Here is a 16,735-nt window from a genome sequence, read left to right as displayed (position 1 = left end):
AATGCAGGGCAGCTGTTACATTGTAATTTATATATTCCACTGTGTTGTGTTATTGGCTTGTTTGTGTTCACTGTGTGCGGTAAGTGGTATCCAAGTTTGCTGTTTGTGGAGAAAGATATTTTAATATTGGTTTTTTTGAATAAGTTAGCTATTTTTTGTGATACTGTGCCTAAGTATGGAATGCTTGTGAAGATTTGTTTTGTGTTGGTAGTTTTCTTTTCAGTGTTTTTGTGAGTGATGTTGGTCTGAATTTTTCTAGTTAGTTTATCAACTGATTTTACAGAGTAACCATAACTTACTGCAATTGTTTTGATAGTATCTATTTCTTGTGTTAGTGCTTTGTGTTTTAAAGGTAATGTATGTGCCCTGTTCAACATTGATCTAAATGCAGCATATTTATGTGTGTTTGGGTGGTATGAAGATTCATGTATTGTGATGTCAGTGTAGGTTGGTTTTAGGTAAATGTACAAGTTGTGTTCTTGTTGTTCATTCACAATTGTGAGGTCTTAGAAATTTATGGATTGATTTGTTTCATGTTCTATTGTGAACTTTATTTTATTGCGGAGTGAGTTGAATGATGAGAGGAGTTCTTCAAGTTCATCTTTAGTGCCATCACATGAGAGTAGCGTGTCATCTACATATCTCTTGTAATACACAATTTTTTGAACAAGTTAATTTTCTCCTTTGGAGAACTTATTCTCTAAGATGTTGATGAAAATGTCAGCTAGGAAACTTGACATGCATTTACCCATAGCTAAGCCTTCTTTCTGGTGATAGATTTTATTATTAAATGAAAAGTAGTTGTGGGACAGTACTAGTTCAAGTAGATCTACCAACTCTGTAATCTCTGACATGGTCAGTTTTTTGTGTGTGATGAGGTTTTTTCTAATAATTTCAATTGTCTCTTTAACAGGTATATTTGTGAACAGGTTGATCATGTGAAATGAGGCAAATCTAGCTTCTGCGGGGATTTTCACATTTTTGATGAGTGTTGTTGATTCATGTGCATTTTTTATTGTGTATATGGTTTCAAAAGTGTAAAATTCTCCGAGGGTATTATTTAACAACTGTGAAAGTTTATATGCAGGTGTGTTCTTGGAGTTAACAATTGGTCTTATTGGAGAGTTCGGTTTATGGATCTTTGGTTGTGCCCTGAGTTTGGGGGCAGTGGGATTCATTAATGTGCAATTTTTTATTTGTTTATCAGACAGGAGGAAGTTACATTGGTTAAGCATTTTCTTCAATTTTTTCTGAAACTTAGTGGTTGGATCATGGTTCAGTTCAGTAATGTTATTTTCTGAGAAAGAATTAAGAGATTTAGTAATGTAATCATTTTTATAAAGCATGACCGTGGAATTTCCTTTATCTGATTTCACAACAAGAGCACCATGTTCATTGAGTTTGTGTTTCAGTTGTTTCAACACTTTGTTTTCTTCAAAAGTTGGGTTGGAGTGTTGTTTTGCTTTCTTCACTTCTTTCTGGATAATTTCATTAACATTATGTGCTAAGACAATCTGTTCATTGTGGTTCAGGTTGGCCATATCTGTAGCTTTCTTTGTATCAACTATGAGATTTTTTAAACAAAGAACACACTGACGCCTTTCGACTAAACCATTTTGAAATATCTACAATAGCTAACCACATGTATATTAATAAACACAGACTTGACGACATCCACAACAGCCTACCTGTACTTCACACAGAACCCAACAGTAAAACACTTAATCTACTAGAACAGTTAGAAATAATGCTGCACAAAGAAAAATATTCCGCAAACTTGTTGAATGAACAAACAGAGTGTAACAGCCACAATTTTTTCTAAACTTTTAAAAGTTTATTTTTTCCTGAGGTATCAAATCTATAATAGTACAAACAGCTGACTACCTACAACATAGTACCAAATAATTATTTTCATAATACCTGTGTAATAGTAATACTGTACCATATTATCTTCTGTGAAACAAGAAAATCGATTATATTTAGAACATCTGTAAAAACGAGAATCTTTGACATGTTTACGTTCTGCTACTACAATGTGCGAAGAAGTGTGTGACTATGTATATATCCCATTATGTACTGAAAAATTAAAGATGTGTAATGTGTATACCAACTGCACAACAGAAGCTGACATCATACAATGTTAAACTGTAAGTTAGTTTCATATTATTAGCGTTGTTAAACTTATATCTACAATATACCATGTTGCAACACAAAAATGTACTATCAACAGGCAAATAACTAAAAAACCTGATGTAAATCACTAAAAAGCACCTGAAGATAAGCCTCCAGGGCTCGAAGTGCATAGTGCAGTAAATAAACGCAACCTGTGACTGAAGGCGGTTTGTTCTTCATTTTACGAAAGTAAAACAGTCGCGGACGAAACACTGGAAAACAATGGATAAAATTAATTAAAAAAATTATTAAAACCCTTATGGAATACAGATGACTTAATTTCCGGTCACATAATGGACTTTGAAGGAACTTATCTGCAATTTATAAGGCAGAAGCCATAAGAAAAATTAGTAACATCGTTTCTGGTTATGAAATAATGGCTGAACATTGCAGCAAACTTCAGCCAAGTGATACCAGCAGCCCGTTAACCTCCACATCTCTCTTGCAGCACAACATAATAATGCGTAAAATTTTTTGGATTTACCTCAGCGTCTCATGTAATTTTTTTTGTGCACTTATCGCTTTTCTTAGGTACTGTCGATTCATGTCATCTTTAATAACACTGATCACGAAATTAAACTGTCTTTTATTTAAACGATAATAACTCTTGAAATATATTTTAATCACTTAACGAATGTATTTTTTTATCAGTGCTGTGTAACTACCTTCTGCAGTTCTACTTCTATATAGAGGTATTGTCAGCTTTCATCGTTTCCTGGAATGTAACAATAAAATTTCATCATCTTCCTCATCCAATAACAGCGTAATAACCGCGGTGGAGTCACCAGACATCCCGACTCGCGAAGTTCTTACAGGCGGCTGCACTGCTTGTCTGTGGGTGCGTTCCACAACACTCCGACTGCGGGTGACGGCGTTGCCTTTTGTCGTCTGCAGTTGTGGTCGGTCGCCGTCACCGCTTTCGGAGTCGCACTTTTATGGAGGCTCACACTGCGTTCATTTATACTAGCGCCTATTATGAGCAACAGCTGTTAGGAAGCACGAATCACTTTTACGAGCTTCTTGTTTCATTCAAGAAAGAAGAATGCTGTTTGTCCTGTTGGGTTATTTAGAAAGTAAAATTTTTCCCAAAACCTACCGCGACAGTACGAACAGTAGCTCCAGATGAGCCTTTGAGATCTGCAACTATCGTGACGAAACGCATAAAATATGCAAACACCTAAAACTTGCTCTTGCGGAAACTCTTATTTGGTAAAAACGGGATAGTAAATAAACACAATACCGGATAGAATGAGGTGAAATTTTCGCGATCTTTTCCGTAGAAATGAATTTTCTTTTTATGTTGACAGGCGCTCCACATTATCCTAAGTAACTGAGAACGTGGCCTAAGCAATAGTTTTGCTGAAAGTAGTAATGTGATGCACATTTCATTAGAACGGCAAAAGCGCTGTGAAGTGCCATCATTAAATTATTTCCTGTGAATGTTTACCGTCAACGGAATTTTATAAATTCATCTGTGAGAATTTACAACAATCTGTGTTACTGAATTGGCAAAAATTATGCATTGGGTGATTAAATTCATACGCGCCGTACTTCTCTTGCAAATAGTTCACGGGAGACACTTTCTAAAATTGTAACGAGAAATTTGAACATCCTAATGGATACAATATGGGTTTGAATAATGAGACATCAACGATACATAATATAGGTGACGCTCTAGGCATATAAGGCGAAAGAATACGTTACATTTACAGGAAGAATTAACCATCAAAAAACTCTGGTCGAGGTTGTTTCCACCTCGGTTGAGTGGTGACTAGAATCCGGTTTACATAGAAAATTCACAGTAAAATATGGGTCCTGAAAAAGAATGTACTCTTTTTGTACGTCACTTTTTATAGTTAAAGACACTTGGGCGCACTACTTATCGTCAGCATCGGAACCGTAGTCTAACCACTGCGTGGAAGCAGACGGTTCTGAGTACAAGAAAACGGTGAAGTAATTTTTATCTGAAGGAAAGATTGTAGCTTGTACTTCCTGGGGTGAGGAAGGATATCGTATTATTGATTACCTTTCGTAAATTAAAGAAACGGTTGGAGAATATCACGCAAGAAGAGTTGGCCAGCAGAATGGGAAGTGTGATCCTAATTCCACTCTAGATGCAGATCTAGATCCACAAGCCACCTTCAGTGTTTAACGAACTCTAAGCCAGGTGCTTCTATGACTTCATCCTTTTGTGTCCATGTCCTGGGAAATATATTGGACCAGCTGTTTAATTTGATTATCATCTTAGTTGCACACTCACATTTAATAAAAGAATCCGAGACAATCTTTTATAGATGTTCTTTATTTATATTTATCCTACCTTACAATTCAGTATCAGATTTCTGGATCAGATATTGGATTGTATGGTGTACCCAGGTGCAGAAACAGACTTCGATTGAAATTTTGTAAGTAGGCTAAAGGTCAAGAATCAGCGAGTAAAGGAGGAGGAGGAGATTAGTGTTTAACGTCCCGTCGACAACGAGGTCATTAGAGACGGAGCGCAAGCTCGGGTGAGGGAAGGATGGGGAAGGAAATCGGCCGTGCCCTTTCAAAGGAACCATCCCGGCATTTGCCTGAAACTATTTAGGGAAATCACGGAAAACCTAAATCAGGATGGCCGGAGACGGGATTGAACCGTCGTCCTCCCGAATGTGAGTCCAGTGTGCTAACCACTGCGCCAAGCGAGTAAAGAAATGGGATACTGAAGTACTGTGGGGTGATGAGATGCGTTTGAGATTGAGGCTATACCTACTGCGATAATGAATACCACAGCAGGCTTTTGAGTTGAAGAGGAATAGACATCTCTAAACAGGGCTATTACAGAAGCTGGACAGACAAAAGTAAGTACAAGGAAGGTAGCCCCGAAGAAACATTGGGAAAAAAAGAAATACTTCAGTTTGTCGACATAAAAGAGAGTGCGAAAAGGAAAATTCTGGGATGCTCAAATATGTCAGGAGTGAAATAAACAGAAAGTGCATGGAAGCCACGGTGAAATGACCACAACAAGAATGAGAAGAGATCGAGAAAGAAATGATAGCTAACAGGTCCGACTCGGCGTACAGAAGAGTCAGAACAACCTTCGGCGAAATTAAAACCAAGAGCGTCAACATTAAGAGTGATGACGTGATTGAGGAAGATATGGTAGTCGATATGAAAGAAGTACAGGATCTAGTAATGGAATCAGAGTTTAATAGAGCTGTAGAGAACTTGACATCAAATAAAGCAGAAAGGATAGATAACATTCTCTCAAAATATCTGAGATTAGGGGACGGATGGGCAAAGCCGCAACCATTCATGTAGGTGAGTAGAATCTACGAGTTCTAAGGTACACCATCACACTTCCGGTAAAGTATCATCCACACAATTCCAACGACAGGAACTCCGAGAACTAGCGCATAATCAGTATGCATCTTGGCTGCTGACGTCAATGATGTCTAGAAGATTGTAAAAGATAATTCTCTGATACATGACTATCGGTTTCGCTTTCTTAAAGGAAAGGGCGTCAGGGAGGCAGATCTGACGTTGCGATTAATAAGAGAAGCAAGATTTAAGAAAAATCGATAGACTTTCACAGGATTTTTAGAACTTAAAAATCGTTCCAAAATGTAAAATGGTGCAGGAGGTTTGAAATTCTGGGGAAAAACTGGAGTAAGTTATAGCGAAATACAGGAAACACACAATATGTACAAGAACCAAGAGGAACCATAACAATGAAAGACTGAGAACCAAGTACTTGGAGGAAAAAGGGAATAATACAAGTATATAGTCTTTCACGCATACTGTTCAATATACACGTCGAAGAAGTTATGACGAAAATAAAAAGAAAGTTGGAGAATTGGATTAAAATTCAGGAAGAAAGGTTATCGATGATAAGATTCACTTATGACATTGCTGTGAAGAAGACCTGCAGGATCTGTTGAATTCAATGATCAGTCTAATGAATGCCGAAAATGAATTGACAATAAAGGAAAGTAAGATGAGAGGAATGAGGAGGAGCGGAAATGAGATTAGCGATAAGACTGAGGACCTCGAAAAAGATGAAGCTAAGGACTTCTGCTAGCTTGGGAGCAAAACAACATAGGGTGAACGAAGTAAGGAGGACATAAAAAAGTGATTAGCAAGGTAAATAACTGGTTGACGTCAAACAGAAGTCTGCAAGTATCAAAACATCATTCAAACAGAGGGAGAAATTTCTGAGAATAAATGTTTAGAACACAGAATTGTATGGTTGTGGTTCATCGACTACGAGAAAACGAGAAATGTAGAGAATCGAAGCGTTTCAGATGTGGTACTACAGAAGAAAACTGAAAATTTGGGGACGTTATAAGATAAAGGATGGGGAGATTACCTGAAGTATCGGTGAAGGAAGGAACGTATGGAAAACTGACTAGAAGACGGAATACGATAGCAAAACCTCAACAAGACATCAGGCATCAGTGAATAACTTGTGTGTTAACAGAAGAAGCTGCAAACGGTAAAAACTGCAGGGAAGACAGATTAGAATACATCCAGGAAATAACTGAGGACATAAGGTGCAAGTGTTACTCTGAGGTGGAGAGATTGGCACTGTAGAGGAATTCGTGGTGGGCCGCATCCACCCAGTCAGATTACTTTACACAAACACCAAGGATCACCCTCTAAGGATCATTACTACTGAATCGGTAGAACGATGGTTTTGGAGGCTAGCACCAACGAAGACGAAATGCTTTTACTTAGCTGTTTTGCAAATTGTCTAGAAGAGTACCGTAAGTCGAAAAGGAGGGTATTTTACACGTAACAGCAGCTGTGGCTTACTAGCAAGACAGAAACCAAGTTCCAGAAATGAGATGTATTTCCCACGCTGTTGATATGAAGTGGTGTATTACCTGTTCATGATGTTGTGACGTCGTGGGTATCAACATTGTTCCGTACCTGGACACAACTTTTTCCGTTCAATTCGTGGTAGCCAGCCTCTGTGACCGAGTGGTTCTAGGCGCGTCAGTCCGGAACCTAGCGACTGCTACGGTCGCAGGTTCGAATCCTGCCTCGGGCATGGATGTGTGTGATGTCTTTAGGTTAGTTAGGTTTAAGTAGTTCTAAGTTCTAGGGGAACCTCAGATGTTAAGTCCCATAGTGCTCAGAGCCATTTGAACCATTTTTTTGTGCAGCATGACTTATATGAAAAGTAACGGGATGCTTAAGTTTGTAAATCTCAGTATGTAATAGAAGGTTGAAGGGTGACGATGAATGACAACTGTTGTAAAGACGGATTCTTTGCCAACCTCATATCCCTGAGGTATTAATATGCCAGCTACTGTTATTTGCACGAGTTTTTGAAACTTTCGAAAGCATTTTATTTCTTTCTGTTTCATATGGCTCCTCAGGTTCATGACCCGCACTCACAAAAGTCGAAAGGTAAATCGAAACTGGAACCTAAAAATTGAGGCGTGGTAGGAAAGCGAAATAATGTACGCAGCCGAAACAAAAGAATACGATCACCCAGCGATGTAATTACGCAAAACTGGCGATAGTCAGTCTACTATGTAATAAGTAGTTATTGCGTAATCAGTTCAATTTCCTAAAATAGTGCTTTTTTCCTTTTTGTTTCGAATTTGGGAGAAAATGTTCCATATGTAAGTTAATGCGTACTGATTCGAACTGCGTAGTGTTAGTTTTCGTGTGCGCACACTGTTGCTTGAACGCTGCTATACTGACGAACAAAAAGATTTCACGCAGGAAAACGAAGACATGGCCACTAAGAAGCAGCATTGTGACTGAAATATTTGTTACTGAACGTGAAAAGTTTTTTGATTTACCGTGCAATATGAAATAATAGTCACAGCATAACAAATGAACCAGTTCGTTCCAGGTCTGTGTCGAGAAGAAGTCCACTAGAATCTAAAACAAAACAAGATGTCCAGTGATCCAACACTAAGTCGTTGTACGCCATAGGAAAGTCCTCCAATATGGTACTCCAGCACGTATCCGAGTCCACAACAAATGCTAGGTTCCCACTATAAATTCTGATGATGTCACAAGCTCTTTGAAGTAGTGAAATAGTGTGGCACAGCCGGTGCACCTTCTCACACACTGCCCATGAGCCGTAGCTGAGCTGACAGCGCCATTTGACGTGTTGCGAATGCCCCCTAATGGAGGTCGTGTTGTATGTAAGCGATTGTGCTGGGCCGCTATCGATGTCCATACTTCAGTAAACTTGCACACCATGCCATGGGTCATTTAGCCACCATTACTATCAACCACAACCAACGCCTGCAGCCAACAGGTTACGTACAGTATAATTAGAATTGTAGAAGCGTGAACCATTAATTCGAAATTAACTTTCTGAATAATTATTGTATTAAAACCGAAACTTTGGTTCACCCTGTTACTTATTCCTATATAGGGTCCTTCTCTGGTGTTCGATTATATCGAGTAAACCTGTTTTAAAAACATTTGAAGTGTAGCTGATGTTAGGACAAATGAAGAGGTCTGAGTGGACGCGAAATACGAGTAGAAGACAAAAATTTACACCTCACTGAAGAGTCCTTCCCTCACAATCAATCTGCAAAAATGGTTTCTGTCACTCACAGTCCTGACTTAAAAGAAAATGAATTTGTTTGATTGATAGAAATCCACAACGATTATGCCGTATATGACGCGCAAGCTGGTGACGTCAGGGAAGATAGGAAAACAGTTCTGATGAAGACGAACTAAAACTTACGTAAAATAATCTGACTGCTACTGAAGATAAGCAAGAAGAACTCGTTACTATCGAACGAATTGAAAAGTGCATGAACTATGGGACTAGCAATGACCTAGAATTTTCAAAGAAATTAAGAAGGGCTTTCATGCTGGAACACGACAGTGATATCGAAGATGCCGACTTAATTGAAAACGGAGATATCATTCTATCAAGTTATTCAGAATCTGAAGAAAAGAAACTTACTGAAAACCTCTATCTTATAGAAACAATAATGCAGAAAATGATAATATTCCGTGCGAAAAGTTGCTGAAACGAAATATAAATATGAAGAAGAAGTGGTTCAAGAGCGCGATGATGACGTTTGGTTTGTGGGGCGCTCAACTGCGCGGCTATCAGAGCCCGTACAATTTCCCAAACTTTGCTCAGCCCAGTCTCGTTACTTTCATGAATGATGATGAAGTGATGAGGACAACACAAACACCCAGTCATCTCGAGGCAGGTGAAAATCCCTAACCCCGTCAGGAATCGAACCCGGTACCCCGTGTTCGGGAAGCGGAAACGCGACCGCGAGACCATGAACTACGGACGGTTCAAGAGGAAAGACAAACACGAGGAGATGAGCCATGTGAAGAAGGAATAATTCCAGTACAGGATTCAGAAGACGTAATGGGGCCATATAAAAAGGAACTACCAGACAAAATTATTAGTAACAAACAACAACTGAAGATCATGAAATAATTTGCGATCAGAAAGAGGAAAGAACCACCTGTCGCGAAATTTATAGAAATGAACGCCATTTCATCGGAAGATGGAATGGTAGATCAAGACGTACAGTGGGAAGGACAAGAGGATAAGGAGGTGACAGTAATTAAACAAACTATGATTCCGATGGATGTTAATGGCTGCATAACCAGAGCATTACTGGACACCAGCTCTGAAATTAGTGCTTTATCTCAATCCTTTTACGACTACATAAAAGGCAAACCAGGTACTGTCGTAGTGTCTGGCTCTCAAATTACTGCTTTATCTCAATCCTTTTACGACTGCATAAAAGACAAACCGGGTATAGTCAAATGCCTGTGCAAGGAATGAGAACTGTAGGCGCGACTGGTAGAAAAAGGAAACCAATAAAAACCCAAGTTTTAATAGGACATGTAACAAAAGGCCGTGTTTTTACACACGATTTCCTGGTGATATCAGAACTCAGCACCGAAGTAACTATGGGCATAGAACTTGGAGCAATTTATTCCAAAATCTTAAGTAATCATGAATTCATTATATCATGAATCCAATGGCTTCACTCCTGAAGAAATTTTGCTAGGTTGCAAAAGTAAAAGTTTAATAGAGGTAATATTAGAACACCAGCCCAGCAAAGAGATATATTTGGTTAGAAAAAAGAAATTGGCAAGCGGTTAAGGTGAAGAAAATCAGGAGTAGGAGCCAAAAGGTACGATGAAAACTTAAAATTGAAAAAAATTAATATTGATGAACTAGACCTTGTGGAAGCTCACGAGAAATCCAGTGAGGCAAATCACGAGGTATCCAAACTTAAATCCGTTTATTACGGTCCCTTTTGAAATTCAGGGAATAGCACACTCAAATGCATACTTCCTGCTATATCCTAAGTCCAGAAAACAACTAGGAGTCAAAAATATGGTTGATCTAAAGAAATATGTAGTTAGAAAAGTGTAAAAATTCGAGCAGCTATTATTGTTATACCCCTAATAACACCTGCCAAGTTTCAGGTTCTGAAATATGTAGAAGGATGATGGAATAAATGAAACAAATGTGTCAGTTAGAGGACTGTTAAGTGAAATACTGCAGCCTAAGCATAGGAAAAATACAGGGTGAGTCAGGAGGAAAGGTACATGCTTTGAGGGGTGACAGTATTAGTGATTCTGAACAAGAAGTTTCATATGGACGTATGCCCTATTCCGAATGGTTCCCGAGGTAGAACACATTTAACATCACTTTTGTAAGTTTTTCTTGAATAACTCGAAAACCGCACCCTCCAGCAAAAACGTGTCGCAGTACAAAATTAAACTATATTAAATTTCCTAAAGAAAGGTCCTATTCATTTTTTCCCCTAGAACTAATGGTTTGTGCGAAGAGAACGCGAGAATGTTGGAAAAACTCGCTCGACGCGCATACGCTGTAGCTTACTTTGATTTGTAAGCCAATTTGAGGTTTACATTGTACCACAGTAGTGTAGAGCAAGTTGAGACGAACAGTTTCATACGTGACTATCAAGTCGGGAAACTATCTCAAATTGGCCTACAAAAACTACGTAAGCTATAGCGCATGCGCCTCGAGCTAGTTTTTCAACATTCTCGCGCTCTCTCGCACAGACCATTAGTTCTATAGAAAAAAATGAATAGGATCTTTTTTGTAGGTAATTTAATATAGTTTAATTTTATACTGCGACACGTTTTCGCTGGAGGGTGCGGTTTTCGACTTATTCAAGAAAAACGTACAAAAGGGATATTAAATGTGTTCTACCTGGCAAACCATTCGGAATAGGGCATACGTCCATATAAAGTTTTTTGTTCAGAATGACTAATAATATCACCCCTGAAAGCATGTACCTTTCCTCCTGACTCACCCTGTATATTTTACACGTCAAAGAACTGCACAAACATTTCAGGGTAAAAAAGCAGCCAACAAACAAAGTTATACAAAAAGTTATACAGAGGATAATAAAGTTAAGAGGAAAATGGATTGCTTATAATCTTATTAAGAGGCGGCCAAAAAGTGAAGTTTGTGCAACATGGTTCAGAAGAACTAAAAGGACTGCCATAGTACCCGTACTGCGTGCAGCAAGCTTTTTCAATAATACGTAAAATTTTGTATAGTTTATGTAAAAAGTGTTTTCTAGGTAACGTGTGCTTTCATGATATATTTTGTAATGGAATTTCAGTGTATAATGTCTGTGTAATTTGTGTAAGCTTAGAAAATATTTTCATAATGACAATGCTTGAAAGTAGATGAACTGATGAACAGAACTTTTCTTGTATACTTCGTTTATGCTTACCAGTTAAGATGCATTACTGAAACAGGTGCATGTATAACACTATTCAACTATTCATCTATTTTTTTTTTTTTGCCTTCAAATTTTATTGAAACGAACTGCGATACGCAAAGACTATTTGTAAGATGTGATATACGTGATGTTAGAGTGCTGTGTTAACGTATAATTGTAACTTATGTACAGATATACATAAAATGTATAATTTACTGAGTAATAACTTGTCATGGATTAATGAAATGAAAACGTTTGTTTGCGTAATTTTGTATATTTGTGCACATTTTCATTTGTGTAAAATGATACACACTTAGCGGCAATGTATAGGATATGTATTATGTAAGAGATGGAATGCTTTTGTACTGTACGGAAATTACTGCGGGAGCATAAAAGGTGGCTTGGGTTTTGGTGCGCTACCTGTAGAGCAGCGGTTGAAGGCAACACTCGGAAGGAGGGCGTGATGCTTTGTCTGGAAACTGCTGCACAAAAGCCTCGGAATACGACTTCGAAATTATTACGGCTTTGGTACAAGTTGTTGGGCTATGCTATGGACGTTAAAACGATGGAAGAGGAATTAATTATTCCATACTTCAAGAAACTTGTACGCCCTGCCATGGGTCGTTTAGCTGTCATTACTATCCACCACAACCAACGCCTACATCCAAGAGGTTACAAACAGTATAATTAGAATTGTAGAAGCATGAACCATTAATTCAAAATGAACCTTTTTTGAATATTTATTATGTGAAAACGTAAAATTTGGCTCACCCTGTTATTTATTCCTCATCGTTCATCCATACAGGGGCGTTTCCTGGTGTCTGATTATTCCGAGTAAAGTTGTTTCAGAAAGATTTGAAATCTTTTATTCAGTACGTGCAGACACAAATTTTTTTGAATAAATGTCTGAAAGTAATTGTTCTTTCGTCCAGCCTCGTCGTCAATCTTGTAGTGTCTAGGAACCTGCGTACTCGGTTCGCTAGACAAACATTTAAACAAGTTGTATTAATGAATTTTATTACAATTAATCAAGTATAATACTTAACTTTGGCGATTATCAGATGTGTCGCAAGCAAAGGGCGACATACGAAGTAATCAATGTATGCAGTGAGTGCTGATCTGTATCTGAGAAAAGTCTTTCCTGAACCGCTATCGAAGTGCCTACCGTTGACGCTGCCATCCAAGTTGCTAATCTTGAAGCTGCTATCGAACTGCGCCGTCACCAGTGCGGTGCAGCGCTTATGTCCTCTTGGCGTAGGGGCCGCTGTTGTCGAGTTGTCGTCCTGGAGGGAGGTTCGGTCAGCGAGAGTATGGCTGACCGCTTCTCACGGCCGCCTCTTCTCTTTCATTCCCGAGTGGCGTGCTGGCGCTTGACTTTACGCCGTAACAGTTGTGAACTATTTTTCTTTAAGTTACAGAAAGTAAATAAGTTTTGAGTAAAGTACAGATAAAATTCTTTGAATTGTAAATAAAATTCAGTAATGTGGCTGAGTAACACTGATGTATGGTTGCATATAAACACTGAATGACAAAGTACAAGGCATGATGAACAGAAAACTGCTTATGCTATTAGAATATTTAAGTATTTAATTTGTTGGTTATACAGAATGCAAACACTGAAGTCGCCGCTGGTCAAATTTTTTTCACACATAGTAATGATTAAAGATTTTTGGCCTTCTTAGATCAAAACCATATACGTATCTGAGTGTAATAAAGATTTTTGTGTCTTTTTCAGAACCATATCCTGAAAGTTTCATCTATTTGTGAAGTCATATTAAGGAACAGAAGGAAAATAGGCCAAATTTACTTCTGCTTTTTCTGAAACTTAACCATTTAGGTGCCTAGATAGGCTGGCGACTGTTAATCCATTAGAAAAACCACTAAATTAACTTGATACAGAAAGGTCCTAGATTGAGTATTATTTCATTTTTACTGCGTTTGTTTATAAAAGTTAGAACCCTCTTACGAAAAGGAACTAACAATCTGATTCCCATATCCATTAGTCATACATCTATGTCAAATCCTGCAAAAGCGGTAACGTAATACTACATGCACAATTCCTTACATCATAGTGTTATACGTGGCTTTTCAATTAGCAAGACTATTTGTTCTGTTGAAGTATATTATTATACGCGGCTCCTGTTACAGGACCTTTTAGTGCTATAACAGCTCGCTGTAGTTAGTCATTGTGACTCAATTACGCTAACTGGATGACGATAATGCTATCGAACGTCATCGTTCAATAAAAAGTAAAGATGCATTGCAGGTTCCCGGCAGCGATGCTCTTGGGTTTCAAAAACCTCTACTCAAAATATACTGACAGAAAGTAAACTCAGTTTCTTCAAAATTAAAAGTATAACCCGATACGATGGTTTTATTGATTTTTAAATTAAATTTTTTGTGATTTATTTATTTCACTATCGCGTTATTGGCTGTTTAGCCATTTCAAGTGCAAGATGAGACGACTGGTATATACGTCATATGCTCTTACTCTACTCGGGTTTGACGACGACGCGACGTTTAAAAACGTCTGATACTTACTGATTTTTCCAGTTTTTACCTTGCACTTTAAAATGTCTCTATAGTAGAAACCGCGATAGTGAAATTAGTAGCCGGCCGGTGTGGCCGTGCGGTTAAAGGCACTTCAGTCTGGAACCGCGTGACCGCTACGGTCGCAGGTTCGAATCCTGCCTGGGGCATGGATGTGTGTGATGTCCTTAGGTTAGTTAGGTTTAATTAGTTCTAAGTTCTAGGCGACTGATGACCTCAGAAGTTAAGTCGCATAGTGCTCAGAGCCATTTTGAAATTAGTAAGTAATAAAAACTTAATGTCCCTACAGTAGAAACCCCGATAGTGAAATGAGTAAGTAATAAAAACTTACAGTTAATGTCGCCAATGACTTTACTTAAAAAGCGTATTACGGCTTTGTTTCTTAACCAAGGAAAACATGGAAAACGGTTTCAAGATGCCGAATGTCTTTGGAATTGTTCACTCGACTCAGAAAATTAACTAAGACGTAAACACATCTTTAAGGATCAAGCTGAATTACTATGCATAAACGGAATAACTAACACCATGAACTGTTAAGGCCCCAGCTGTGGATCCTGAAGTGGAGAACTGCATACTATTGAAACTGGTATTTCTAGAAGGTATCAACAGAAGCAAATTTCAAATGAACACAGTAACTTATTCAGATAAAACACAGAAATGACACGCGTCTGTGTGACAATACTACGCTAAATTCAAAATTACACTATATGGTTTGCACTAAGTGAACCTGCTAGTTCCAAGAGTTACTTTAACGGTTTGAGAAAGTGCGAAGCGATGATCTGACTAAATTCCGACCAAGGATTCTCTTCAGGTCCCGGTGGTCTAAAAATGCTCACCGAAAATTATTGGCACGAGACGTTCGGAGTATTGCTGCTGTGACACGCAGGTTCGATTCCCGGCGGGGTCAGGGATTTTCTCTGCCTCGTGATGGCTGGGTGTTGTGTGCTGTCCTTAGGTTAGTTACGTTTAAGTAGTTCTAAGTTCTAGGGGACTGATGACCATAGCTGTTAAGTCCCATAGTGCTCAGAGCCATTTGAACCATATTTTTGTGACTCGCACTCTGAAGAACACTGCGAGGGTAGTTCTTCTGCAGGGACGAAACCTGGGCATCCGGTAGTCTGCTAGAGTGGAGACCACAGCTTTAATCTACCAGGAAGTTTCATATCAGCGCACACTCCGCTGCAGAGTGAAAATTTCATTCTGGAAACATCCCCCAGGCTGTGGCTAAGCCATGCCTCTGCAATATTCTTTCTTTCAGGAGTGCTAATTCTGCATGGTTCGCAGGAGAGCTTCTGTAAAGTTTGGAAAGTAGGAGACGAGGTACTGGCAGAAGTAAAGCTGTGAGGACGGGGCTTGAGTCGTGCTTGGGTAGCTCATTTGGTAGAGCACTTGCCCGCGAAAGGCAAAGGTCCCGAGTTCGAGTCTCGCTCCGGCACACAGTTTTAATCTGCCAGGAAGTTTCAACCTTCTTACAGTTGGCTAAGAACTCTCAGTCCGCCGAGCCGGCCGAAGTGGCCGTGCGGTTCTAGGCGCTACAGTCTGGAGCCGAGCGACCGCTACGGTCGCAGGTTCGAATCCTGCCTCGGGCATGGATGTGTGTGATGTCCTTAGGTTAGTTAGGTTTAATTAGTTCTAAGTTCTAGGCGACTGACGACCTGAGAAGTTAAGTCGCATAGTGCTCCGAGCCATTTGAACCATTTCAGTCCGCCGATAACGCTATTCCTTCTTCCGCAAAAAATTACGCGAAGAAAAACGCATCCCGTTGAAACTCCAATGACTTTTAGATCTAACCAACTTTCCCAAAAAACTTCTCCCTATGATCCGCCCTTCTGACGCGAGAACCATTTTTACCAATCACGCGTTACCGCTCACAGCAGCTAACGTCTCATCACAGTTCGTAAGTAAGAAACTGCGCACAATGCAAAGGTCTTATTTTGCGGAATTCCATGTTTCATGTTGAAAACACGTGACTATTACCTGCTTAAGACACTATTTTAACCGTTTCAAAGCGCTACTCTGCCATTGATGAAAGTTCAGTTCCTCGGTATTGCTCGAATGCTAGGCCGGAGACGTATCAAAGACAGACAATTACACCAAGCACCCTTGAATTCACCCGGCGATGCAACTTTCACACTGACAGCCGGCTGTACAGTTTTATTTGAGGGCCAGAGTCCCTTCTGGCTGCTTGGGTTTGCCTTTTCTCTACAACTGCCATTCCCTTGCCTCTCGCAAATCCAATATGCACCCTGTTTCCAAGCTCTCTCAGAAAGCAAAGTAAAATATACCGGCCACATGTTAAATGTAGTTAAGAC

The sequence above is a fragment of the Schistocerca serialis genome, chromosome 2, assembly GCF_023864345.2.
Source record: "Schistocerca serialis cubense isolate TAMUIC-IGC-003099 chromosome 2, iqSchSeri2.2, whole genome shotgun sequence".
Lineage (NCBI taxonomy): Eukaryota > Metazoa > Arthropoda > Insecta > Orthoptera > Acrididae > Schistocerca > Schistocerca serialis.
This window is presented reverse-complemented; position numbering follows the sequence as displayed.